Source organism: Nyctereutes procyonoides, unplaced genomic scaffold, assembly GCF_905146905.1.
Source record: "Nyctereutes procyonoides isolate TBG_1078 unplaced genomic scaffold, NYPRO_anot_genome, whole genome shotgun sequence".
Taxonomy (NCBI): Eukaryota; Metazoa; Chordata; class Mammalia; order Carnivora; family Canidae; genus Nyctereutes; species Nyctereutes procyonoides.
Genome location: NW_026575132.1, coordinates 17,571,823 through 17,584,939, shown reverse-complemented (window position 1 = coordinate 17,584,939; position 13,117 = coordinate 17,571,823). Strand labels below are relative to the sequence as shown.

The 13,117-nt window shown below is 37.4% G+C and overlaps 1 protein-coding gene across 8 annotated transcripts in view; it reads right to left on the bottom strand.

Moving 5' to 3' along the window:
* MAP2 (microtubule associated protein 2) overlaps positions 1-13,117 on the bottom strand; it is a 288,028-nt gene that overhangs the window by 100,603 nt on the left and 174,308 nt on the right. For all 8 annotated transcript variants that reach the window (XM_055345233.1, XM_055345236.1, XM_055345237.1 and 5 more), the window contains one exon: positions 3,455-3,532. The gene's annotated coding sequence lies outside the window, so the exon portion shown is untranslated. The remainder of the gene's footprint in view (positions 1-3,454; positions 3,533-13,117) is intronic.

Genomic DNA, 13,117 nt, shown 5'->3' with positions numbered 1-13,117 from the left:
AACTATAGGAGAGCAAGATTGAGCACAGGAGGCTACTGCACAGTTAAGATGAGAGTGGACTCCACTGACACAAGTAGAGATAATGAGAAATGATCACATTCTGGACAGGCACCAGCCTGATACTGTTCTTATCTGCTATAAGGCTTAAGGGGGTGAAAAAACATACCTCTAATAGGTAGTAGAGGCTGAAAATAAACCAACTATGGGAGTTGTTCACTTCACTGTAATGTTTACATGGGGCTTTTATGTCAAAGAGCTGCTATTATGTGAAGTTGTAAGACTTTTACACTTCAGATACACCTAACAAGTTCTACATTTAGAATTACATGTATTAGGTTTGAAATACTCAATTCTAAATTTATAGAATAATTAGTAATAACAGCAAATAATTATAAAGATTATGTTGTTTACAAAGCATTTTTACTCCTATTATCCCATTCAATTTATTCTAATTGGCATGGTTAGGTGACCAGAAAGGTAATTACCTGGTAAACAATGTTAAGATAGCATAGCAAAATAGAAATATCTAATTAAATAGTCACTTTCATGGTATTACTAAAGGAATCTTTGTCATTTTCAAATAGCCTGCTTTTTCTCTCTGGGTAGTGTGTCTTCCTTGCTTTTCTTTTGCCTGCTTGCTCTTTCTTTTCTTTTCTTTTCTTTTCTTTTCTTTTCTTTTCTTTTCTTTTCTTTTCTTTTCTTTTCTTTCTTTTCCTTCCTTCCTTCCTTCCTTCCTTCCTTCTTTATTTCTTAATTTACTTGAGAGAGAGAAAGAACGAGAGAGAATGAGAGAGAGTAAGCATGAGCAACGGGAGGGGCAGAGGGAGAAGCAGACTCTCCACTGAGCAGAGAGCCTGACTTCAACTCGGGGTTCATCCCAGGACCCTGGGATCATGACCTGAGACAAAGGCAGAAGCTTAACTGACTGAGCCACCCAAGTGCCCCTTCCTCTTTTTCTTTTTAATTAATTTATTTTTTTATTTGAGAGAGGGGAGAGAGAATGGGGAGGGACGGGGGAAGACAGAGAAAGGGAATCTCAAACAGACTCCCTGCTGAACTCAGAGCTCAACACCAGGCTTGATCTCACAACTCTGAGGTCCCAACCTGAACTGAAATCAAGAGTCAGGTGCTTATATCAGCCCCCAGGTGTCTCTCTTCCTTGCTTTTCTATGGTCAGTCCCTTCAAGTCACATAAAAGGATCCCAGTAAATATTAGCGCAATAAATCAAACAGTTATTTCTGTGTCAAATAGGGGTAGGTAGGTTTTCTCAATTATTTTTCTGGTAGACAGTATAGTTTTGGAATCGGAGAGAAATGAGTTTGAATCTAGCTCTGCAATCACGATATGGTCTTAATTAAGTTGCCTGACATATATAGACCTCGATTTTACTGTCTGCAAATTTGCACTGCAATTCTGACCTAGGAGGCTTACATAGTCTTGCGTTTACTCAAATATGCCTAGCAAAGGTTAGTTTATCTTGACTTTCTTCCCTAACAGAGTCAGAGTAGTCATCTACTCCCTTAAGAAAAGAAGTTATGAAAGATTCTATGTCTAAAAATCTTACTAATGTATATTGGCATTTCCTTTACCTTAAACAAATGCTAGAATTAACTATTATGTTAGAGAAAATTAGGGAAAATCCTTTTTCTTTTTTTAAGTTTCCCTCATGATTTTTGATGGAAATATGAACAATTAACTGGGCCAAATGAGAGTGTTTTTAAGTATCTTTCAAATTTCGAAGGCAATATTTACATTGCATTTGGGAATAGTGAGTATTTCATCCATGGGTAAATAAAGCAGATTCCAATTATCGTATTATGGCAAAAGCAGTTAAAAAAAATGAGTCCCATAGTTAGCAAGATCCTTATAGCTAATAAAAGAAATACTTTTCTAACAGGAAAAAACTAAAACATAAACAGAATTGGCACAGTATCACATATTAAGAACTTTGGATTTTTTATTCACAAATGAAAATGCCTGGAAAGCCATGGTTAAATCATTTTAGCATTAAATCTTCAAAATGTTAAAAGTTATTTGGAAGAAGTAATTAATAATACTAAGCACCAGATGATTGAAACATTACAATGAGTCAACTTCATGATTAAATGAGTCAACCACAACTTCATGTATAAATATGGCTGAATCTCTAAATATAATGTTGAGTGAAGACAAAAGAATGTCTACTGCATGGTACCATTTATGTAAAATTTTAAAATGTAAATAACTAAAAAAAATAAATAAATAAAATGTAAATAACTATATGGCATACTGTTTCCCACACATCATTAAAGTATTAGTATACCCATAGGAAGGTTATACCATCTTCAGGATTGTGACACCTTTCAGAAAGAAAGGAAAAGGAACAAGATGAGCTTTTGTTCTCTCTGTGATGATTTAATTCATCAGAAAAGATCTGAGCAAAGTTTAATATTAGTACTTGTTCAATCCATGTGGCTGATGCTTAGATATTTATTATAATACTTTCTATATTTTTATTTGAAAATTTTATAAAGTTTCTAGCTTAAAAATAAAGTGATGAAGAAATAATGAAAATAGTAAAGCATATATTGCTGTGGCCATTTTAAGATCGGATATTCAGTTCTTCTAATAAAAAGAATTAAAATATATTCTTCATTTCACAGAATAAAAAGTCATTCATTTGTATTCTTCCTGTCATATTACTGTTTTAACATAGGAATTTTGAGTTTAAAGAAGGATGTAAAATAAAATAAAATTATATATATATATTCTTTTATTTACTCATGCAACAATTGTAAAGTAACAAGTACAAACATAAAATAAATGTTGCCTGCCACAACTCTTTTGGTAAATGCATTATTTTTTTTTCTTCTTCCAGAAATTTGGATAGAACCAATTCAAAACATAGGAAAATCTGGTGGCTAGGCATTTCTACCACAACATGAAGTTATTCTCATAATAATCGGTGGGGCTGGTGTTCTTCCAGTGACTGCTGCTCTCAGGCCAACCTTGGGTGAACTCCTTACATCAGCTTGCCTCCTTTTTCTCTGCCTCAAACCCTTAATCTGTATAATGGGGATGATCCCTGTCTCTACTCACACAGTTCTTGTAAGGAATACAGGGGTTGGTTATGTAAAATAAGTCATGCAAGTCACATCTGGCACGGAATTAGTGTTTAGAAAATACTACTGGTTTTTGTACCCATAGCAGGAGAAACAGGCTTAGTTTGGTTCTCATTTCATAGTTTTCAGTTCTCTTGAAAAGACCTTTTTCATTCTTTTCCTATTAAATCATTCAAAATATTATGAAGTGCTATTTAATATTCCCAAATCTATTAGCTGTGGAATTCACATATATTCTCCTTCATTAAAACAAATTGATATTTATTTTATAAAGATTTTTTAAAAATGTGATCAACAGAGAGTTTTCACAACTGTGGATAACTCTCTTCTTGTAGAAAAGACACGGTCTTACCTACTCAAGGAAGTAGTAAAATGGTAAAATTCGTTATGTTGTATTCTCAAAGGGTTAATAATATATTCTGGCTTCTTTCTGTAAAAAAAAAAAGAATTTAGGAGATTAATCATTTAATCTGTGATCTATATAAATCTATTACATCATGTAGATCAATACCAAATTCAACTCATGGCTTTCTCTTTTTCTACTGGGTAACTATGAGGCTATAAGATGAATTTCATGATGGTTCTTTGTAGTCAGATATTGAGCATTTACAACTATTTAAGTGCTTTTTCAGGTGTTTGGGATAGAGAAATGAAAATGTTAATAGTTGTATGCTTTTTCTCACTTTTTGGCTTCACTCTAGCGAAGCTTCATTAGTATTATATCCAAAGAAAAATAAAATTTTAAATTGTTTAAATTGTTTTCAGCTAATAAATAGCAGGCAATTGTATTCCCTCACAAGAGAATATATTCATCCTGGTAAATTGTTAATTATATCTTTAAAGGACTGGGCCTCTAGCCCAGTTGGACTGATTTCCTCCAGCACAGGATGGAGAGGAATTTTTTAACAACTAATTAAAATTTCCCTATACAGTACTAAACTTACTTTGACATTCAGAATTCTAAAAGTCATTCCGGATTAGTCGTCCTGCTTAGAGATTTCACTAGAACAATACAGAATACTTCTTACTGAAGTGGTATCTAGAAATAAACCACTTACTAGAAGGCACTAGGTTTGCTTTGTACCTCTTCAGCTATTCAGGTGTAATCATCTTCAACACATAAGTGATTTGTCCTCACATGCAAGGGCAGAGCTGAGGCCCATTTTGAAATCTTGCTTTCTTAAAACAGGTATCTAAATCTATGCATCTCTATGCGTTATCACCAGGGCCTGTGTGATTTCACACTGATAGAGTGGATGGACTCTATCACATCTCCTCAAAGAAGATGTCACTCTACACGTAAAGGGACCTAAGACTCAAATTGTGATAGCTATTTACTTTTCTTCAAGACTCAGTAGGAAACGTAAATGGGGAAAGACAATAAGTTGGCTCATTTCTTCTTTATTACCCTTTAAAGAACAACATGTGTAGGGACATGAGCAGACAGGGTTTGATTCAAGTGCAACAAACATTGCCTGGGCCAGGTCCTGTACTAAGTGTCTTGACATGTAACAAATTCACTTAATCTGTGAGCATTCACATAGAACATACAACAGCAAACAAGTCTGGTAATACATATTTAAGTCAGAAAGGCTTAACATTAAAAAAAAATAAGATTCTGCAGGCGGGAAGGAACATAATAGAATTCTCCAATCCCTCACATATTTGATAGTTATTTTAGGAAAAAAAGTTTGCACTGCCCACACATCTGAACACAGCTTTTTTTTTTCCACTTTAGTTAGGCTCAGTGGTTCTCAAATTTGGAATATATATAACATTATCATACAGAGTTCTATATACAATAACTTAAAACTACTTCAAGAATTTTTAAGGCTAAATTTGATTAAAAGCATATTAAACATTGTAGGTTGATTTTAGACCAAAAATAGAATGGTAGAGCAGCTCTGCACCTTGTTCAGATAGAGAGTCCTTGGGCATTTAATCAATGGATGCTGAATAAAACATTATACTTCGTCTCTTTAAATGCCCTATTTTCTTTAATTCCTTAATATGGATGCTTTATACTTCATCTTCATGATTTTGAAGGACATGTCCCTGTACGTGCCTAAGCATGCAAGTACACATTACACATGTATGAACGCATTTTTTTACCCTAGTCAAAATTTTTAAAAGCAAGAAACAATTCCATAGAACAAGTGTCAGCAAACTGTGGTCCATGGATTAGATCGGGCCTGCTGCTTATTTTTCTAAATACAGCATTATTGGCACACAGCCATGTTCACTCATTTCTTTGTTGTCCATGCCTGCTTCCATGCTTCAATGCCACGGTCGAAGAGCTGTGACAGACGCTATACGGCCTTTCATGTATTTATATATGACCCAAACGTTTACTATTTGGCCCTTTACAAAAAAACATTTGCGCCCACCTGTTATCAAGGAATACGTTCATCATTTGAGCAATACTAAAAGCAATATTAAGAAACTAATATCCTGTCTTTTATAGTCTTTCCAAATATTAACTCAATAGTTAAATGTCAATGAAAGTGAAATTCCAGCCGTGAACACTTAAAAGCTAATTTCATTCCAACAGAATTGGGAAATTATTGGCCAAAGAATGAGATGATTACGAGAAAATGGAGGTTACTCAGTCATAAAAATTTTAGTCATAAAAATAATGCCCCATTTACCCATCATCCTGACTTTTGCATTTTTTTGTTTGTTATAAAATTAAAATGGCTATGCTTTTTTCTAGACTTTATGAGAAAGAGATAAATGCCATCTGGGATTTATCTTTTAAAAGCAACTTATGGCCTATTCCATGAGGCACATAAAATTGGATAGTCATTTTAAATGAACATACTGCAGCTAGAAGTGATCATTTTTACACCATATCAAAAACATGAAATTACTTTAACACAGTTTTTGTTAAGAATATTATTTGACACAGTCTTAGTGTTTGATACCTTATATAGAGCAGCTGCAATATTCCTAAGATAATATTAGCAAACAGTGATGCAGCATTTATTACATACCAGACAGTGTTCCAAGTACTTCACACAGATTCATTCCCTTATTCCTCACTATCACCCTCTAAGACAGGTAACAGTTATCCCCACTTAAACAGGAGAAAGCTGAGGCCAACAGACTTTAAGTGCCCTTTCTAGCATCACATAGCTAGAAAGTGGACAAGCCTCTCAACCACATACCAACTCTTTTTTTAAAAGATTTTATTTATTTACTTATTTATTTATGAAAGAGAGTGAGCTCAAGCACAGGTGTGTGAGATGTGGGGGAGGGGCAGTGGAGGTGCTAGAGGGACAAGCAGACTCCACCAGGAGCTTCAGGCCAATACAAGGCTTGATCCCATAAACCTGAGGTCATGACGTAAGCTGAAATCAAGATTGGGATGCTTAACTGATGGAGCCACTCAGACACTCCTATACTAATTCTTTATAGACCCTGAGAATTGATGTTAGGTCTTCAACTCTGGCTAAAGACAATTTCAAGCATAAAGACTTAGGGACTCCTCGAGAAGTGGTATTTCACCAATGGCAACTTTCAGTTTACTAGAAAGACCTACTATACACATATTTTATTCAGTATATTCAGCCTTGTGACCAAATGGAAATGTACTCAACTACAGTTCTGTCTCTGTTCTCTAGTCCATTATTTCTGTCAGGTTTGTTCATGCCACCTTCCAGAACCTCTTAGAGAGTTGGGTGTGAAATCACGGCTGGCAATACCTGACAAAGTTAATTTAGTTAAAAACTATATTTAAGGGCTATCCTATACATTTTTTAAAAAAAGATTTTATTTATCCATTCATGAGAGACAGAGGGGGGGCGGAGAGAGAGAGAGAGGCACAGAGACACAAGCAGAGGGAGAAGCAGGCTCCATGCAGGGAGCCTGACATGGGACTCGATCTCGGGTCTCCAGGATCATGCCCTGGGCTGAAGGTGGCGCTAAACCACTGAGCCACCTGGGCTGCCCTCGCCTACCTTAACAGAGAATAGTGTGTATAGCCGGTATCCTAAAATAAATTGAGGAAATCATTTAATGAGGAACCCCAGATAGACACTTGTTCAGCAATGGACAAAATTAGCTTTTATCAGTTGATTATTTAGGTAAATAGATGTGCATACTATGCACTTGGTCTAAATATAATACATGTCTGGCTGTTGGCATACTTCTATGCAAGTTATGTGACACTCCTAGCACTGAAGTTAGAATGATAAGTTCATATAGACTTAGAATCTCAGGAAGAAATTATTGCCAAGGTGTGGTTTTCACAAATGATGTAAGAACCCATGTTTCATTAAACAACAAAGTCAAGATAAATATCTTCCCTGGATTGTTAGACCAGGATATACTATTCATTAACCTTTGGAACATATTCCAGCATAACTTTCCCTTAGTTATTTTTCATGTTTTGATAGACTTTATCAGATAAGTGAAACATCAAGGCGCTTAGGTTGCTGGAATCCCGAATAGCACTAACCTTGACCTCACTGGCTATCATTAGCCTACTCAGCTCTCAAATAAACAATAGTAACATTGTTTTCCACCTCCTTGATCAATCTGCTCTGTGTGATTTTGAACAGTTTATGTAATTCAGTGCACTTGTGCAGGATAACAAGATTTCAACCATTGAGGACATTCAGAATTGCCAATACTGCTGGGAAAAGATCCATTATTCAGGCAGTCTTTAAACAGGAGAGCAGCTGCTAAAATAAAATCATTTAGTCTGTCTACCAAACCATTTCTATTCCCTAATACATTTAAAAGACCATTATCACACCTTATTTATAAGTAGCCAATATTGACGTTGAACCAAAGTCAGTGATACTTGGACAGATCAGAGAAAGATCTTCCTTTCTTGGGGCTTTTGTCAAATTTCTTTTTGGAGAACATTGTGTTTCTTGCAAAGGAAACATACTTCAAAATGTATGAATTAAGGACAGTTAACAAAAAAGTCCTAATCAAAACATATATTCTCCAGTTAACCAGAGAATCCAGGTAAGGTAGGCAGTAAAATTTTCTCCTTTGATTCCCAAACCTGATACTCTAGGCTATTGCTGAGGACTGGGCAGACTGGGTTAAGCCGGCTTAGTAGAAATTAGCTAGTCCTGTCCAAAGCACCTCAACATGATTTGAGGCCATAAAAATAGGATACAAATGGGTGAAGGATAAAGGAATGGATTAGTCAGAAAAGTCAAGCTTAAGTCTCAGGGACTCTGCACAATAAAGGTTTATATCCTGCTCATACAAATCCTGATGTGAGTAGGATAATGCTCCGGGCCAGCTCTCTCCCATGATCTGAGCACATTCTTTTTGTGGCTCAACTCATGGCCTCCAAGATTATGGCAGCAGGGAGGAAGACATGAGCGGATTGCATGCCAGCACTTAAATGCTTTAACACAGAAGTGACACACATTACCTCCTCTTACCATTCACCGGACTAAACTAACCACTATGGTTGAGAAACATGGAGGATAAATGGAGCTCTGGTGGGGCCCCTGACTGGCTCAGACAGTAGAGCATGCAACTCTTAATCTTGGGGTTGTGAGTTCGATCCCCATGTTGGACATAAACATTACTTTAAAAAAATAAATAAATGCATGGAGATCTGATGAGTGGTAAATATCTCCATCGCAAGAGTGAAAGATGCATGATGAAATCTCCAGTAGCTACTTTAGGGTCGAGTTTTGATTCCTTCTTGGTTGAAAAAGGTTGAAAAGAAATGCTCAGTGATAGCAGCGAGAAACTTATTCTACTAAATTGTTAACATATGCTGACTCTGACTGAATATAAATAAATATTTTATTTTATAAATAAAATACAAGAGGCACTGCAATATAGAGAACCTTGGGTGGCAACGGGGCCTGTGAACCAGTGTTTTCACTTATTTATATACTACACCACTGTTTTCTGCTCAGAACCAGAACACATCTGAAGAACACTTCTTTGCTTGAGAGAAAACCATCTGTTCATTTGTTTCTAATTGTCATGCAAACACTAACCATTTTTAAAATGATAGAAAAGTTAGTGCAGATTTGCAGGTTCATGTGGTATAAGGAAAAAGAACTGGGGAGGGCCACAGAGGAGATAGCAGGCTGCCACAAAACTTAGCCTCACTAAGATGCTTCTTAGTGATTTCACTCTCTTCTCCAAAGCTCTTTCGTCAACGTGATAAAAAACAAATTTCTAGGCCCAGCCTGGTTCAACTTCATCCCCAATTTTCTACCATCACAGTCTCCAGTTCCTTTATAGACTGTTAACCGCCCTTTTCATTCCAGTTTCATATTTTTCTTCTCTCCTTCTACAAAGTCCTCTTCTTTCTCTTTATTTTCCCCTTCCCTCCCTGCTCATCCCCCTTCCTTCCTGTCCCTCCTCTAGGTTTGTCAACTTCTCCTTGAAATGGAGCACCGGTCTCTCTAGAAGTCTCCCCAACCACTTCCAGGTGTACGGGTCTTGTTTTTATCATCTATTTGGCATTCATATGAATTACCTTGGGTTGTTAACAAAACTTACTGGAATTAAAACAAATTCATACCCTCATTCTTTTTTCTGCTTTATTTAAATCCTAGAAGCCATTGGTTTCTATCAAATATATGAATTTCTTTTTTCACAGTATTCTGATATTCAAAATGAATACAAATGAAGAACAAAAAATATTAAGCCATGTAAGAATATACAATGCACTTCAAATAAGGCTACCATATTATCAAATTGTCTCAAGAATATTAGCAATTTACACTCCGACCACAGTCTATTTCTCTACACCATCAGCAGCACTGTGTGCCATTTATTTGTTTAATGTCTGCTTCATCAAATCCCACTCCAAGGAATCTGTAAGCTCTAGAAGATCAGGGGGTATTTTCTTCTATATTTACTACCACATTCCCTGTCTAGTAGCAAGTACTTGTTCAAAAACTATTCAACAAATGGATGAAAAATTGAGGGATGTACTGTAAAAAAAAATAGAAAAGCGTGTTGATCCTTTAATTTTGTGTATATGAACTCCTTTGTTCCAAGCAATAAAATCTCCTTTTCTACCTGGCTTACTGTTTCCCTGATATGAAAGGGGGTGATTAGTAAAGGTTAAATGAATGAATAAATATAAGAATGATAATAGTTTATTTTCCTAACCATTCTGACTAGAATCTGATTAAGTTAGGTTTTTATTTTTATTTTTTTAAAGATTTTATTTATTTATTCATGAGAGACACAAGGAGAGAGGCAGAGACACAAGCAGAGGGAGAAGCAGGCTCCTTGCATGGAGCCCTACGCAGGACTTGATCCCCAGACTCGAGATCACGCCCTGAGCTGAAGGCAGATGCCCAACCAATGAGCCATCCAGGCACCCCAAGTTAATTTTTAAAATAAAAAATTGTATAAACTTTGGATATGGATACTGTATTGGAACACTGACCAATCTCCTATTAGCTGCGGAAGCCTGGGCAGACTTTCTAAGTTTTTGGATCCTTTGTTTTATCATCAATACAATGGAAATTATTAATGAGATTTCCCATATAGCGTTGTTGCAAAGTTAAAAATAAAATCACCTGCAGAAAGTACTTTGAAAATTGTGGAAAATTGTGAGGTCTCATTATCAGTCTTCAAATGGTATTTCTTGTGAAGAGACAATGTATTAACTTGACCGGAGTTCATGTCACTACGTGGTTGCCTAGCTTCAACTCTTCTCTCTAGCTTTGCTTAGCAGCCCAATGCCTTTTGTAAGTTCTTAGGACAGAGAGTGTCTTTGAGAAGGATTGTGCCAAGGAAAGAAAGCATCTCATTTACTAATAGCCCCAAGGTCACCTGCTGGGAGCCATCTGCCAACCTGCAGGGGCACAGAGAGATTTCACTGGGGAAGCAGAGGCGGCATTTGGTTGAACCCAGGATGACAGAGCACCGGGCTATTTCTGAGACCATCGTGAGCATGCAAATTCCAGCTGTGGTCTAAAAAAGTCAGAATTCAGCTGAGTGATGATGTTCTTTGCCTGCGCTTCTGCACTCTCTGAGGGCAACATCCTGAGTGCTGGAGAATTTGAAAAGGCATGCATTTAGGAAAGAGGGCTCCACCAGCAAGAGGAAAATACACTCTGTGCTGTAGTTATCTGCCAGGAAAGATGAAATTCTGGTAAATCTACTTTTAGCCCAAAGTCTGAAAAGCTCTAGAAACAAAGGGATTTCACCAACTCACTGAAGTCTTGGGGAAGCATTGACAATTAAGGGTGATCTCCCGCTGATTCCGGTCCTTCATCTTTTGCTGTATGTCCTTTGAGAGGCGATGTGTGATAACTTAATTAGCATAGTGGGTACTAAGTTGGCACCCATCCCTCCCGGTTCTATAATGCTAATTTGAAATAACTTCTTTCCTCCCTATTTTCTTAACAGTGGGGGCCAACATATTATTACTAAAGAAATTTCCAATAACGACCCACTTTAAAAAGTGAAGATTTCTTAATTGAGTAAGAATATTACTGGGCGAAAAAAATACATCAAAATAAAAGCTCCCCTAAAATATACCTGAATCCACCATATTAGCACTCCCAGGTGTTCTGGAAATTCAGTACCAATATTCATACATTCACCATACAATAATTCTCCCATCAGTAATCTTAGAAATATCAAAACACACAAGGATATATCATTAGGATTTCACCCAACAAAAGGGGAGGGCTTTGCACAGAGATGCTGGTAACAAAAGAGTTTGCCTCACTATAAATAGAGCTGAGGCAGATCGTCTGCTGGGGAGCTCTTGAAAATGTGTTTCCCCCTCCTCTATTATTCTGTCAGTGGCCATGCAATTCCTGTCCTTTGTGCTCTTTTCAAAAGGGTGTTCTATTATTATGCTTTATTTAATTGGCTCAGATTTAAGTAAATAGACACCACTGAGATGAAGGGCAGCTGGAATGGAGGGAGGAGGCATACAGAAATCAGCACAGGAGGGGCACAGGGAGACAGAGATTGTGGGTGTATAGCCAGATTCCAGAGAACCCCGAGAGCTGCGGGCTCCTGAAAGCTCCCAGTGGCCACTTAACATTTACAATCAAGCCACATGGGTCTGATTTATATAAAAACATAAGAAAATAAGATTAAAGTCTAAGCTTTTTAAAAAAAAAACCCAGCAAGTGAACCAATGAGGTTGCAAATATTCCAGCTGCTTTAATTACTGTTGTTCCAAAGGAAATGTGAGGGTGGCTGCCTCCCTTGTAAGGGTTCTCCTGGGCTCTCCCGGGAAGACATCAGCCACTTTTGGTATTTGCAGGCACACAAGTTTGCTTCAGAGATAGCATTTCACTCTCTCACTCTGAGGATGGTTTTTAGAGCTACTGGCTCTAGCCACAGAAGAGTCAATAGTCTTTATTTTTTTTTTTAATTTATGATAGTCAGAGAGAGAGAGAGAGAGGCAGAGACATAGGCAGAGGGAGAAGCAGGCTCCATGCACCGGGAGCCCGACGTGGGACTCGATCCCGGGTCTCCAGGATCACGCCCTGGGCCAAAGGCAGGCGCCAAACCGCTGCGCCACCCAGGGATCCCCGTCAATAGTCTTTAAACAAAATTATTGCGAGTTTAAAAATGTACTATCTTTTAAAATTGTGGTTCCAACAATGGTGGCAGAAAACTCTTAGAGTCATCTCACTGCACATACAGGACCCTGCCCTACTCCCACTGACTGCTCCCATCTCTGTAAGATCTTCCCTGTGAAGGTCAGCCACCAGCTCTGTGAGTGTGCCCCCCCCCCCACCAAACCCCACATCTGGAAACCTGCCTTACTTTACCTTTCACAGGGGCTTCCACAAGAAGGATTTCAGAAGTAGTTTCTCCAAAGACTAGGGATCCTATGGCAGAGTGGTTTTGTTTTGTTTAATTTATTTGTAATTTCACTTTCTCCATCCCACATCCCTCCTATTTTTTAATGTCATGCCAACCTGAAAGTCATTCAACTTAAAGAAAACTCATGCAGCTACAGAAGAGGGGGGGAAACAGTTTAAAAAGAGGCTGGAAGCCATTTGTGACTTCCTCTCTGCCTCATGCTCTGGGTGTC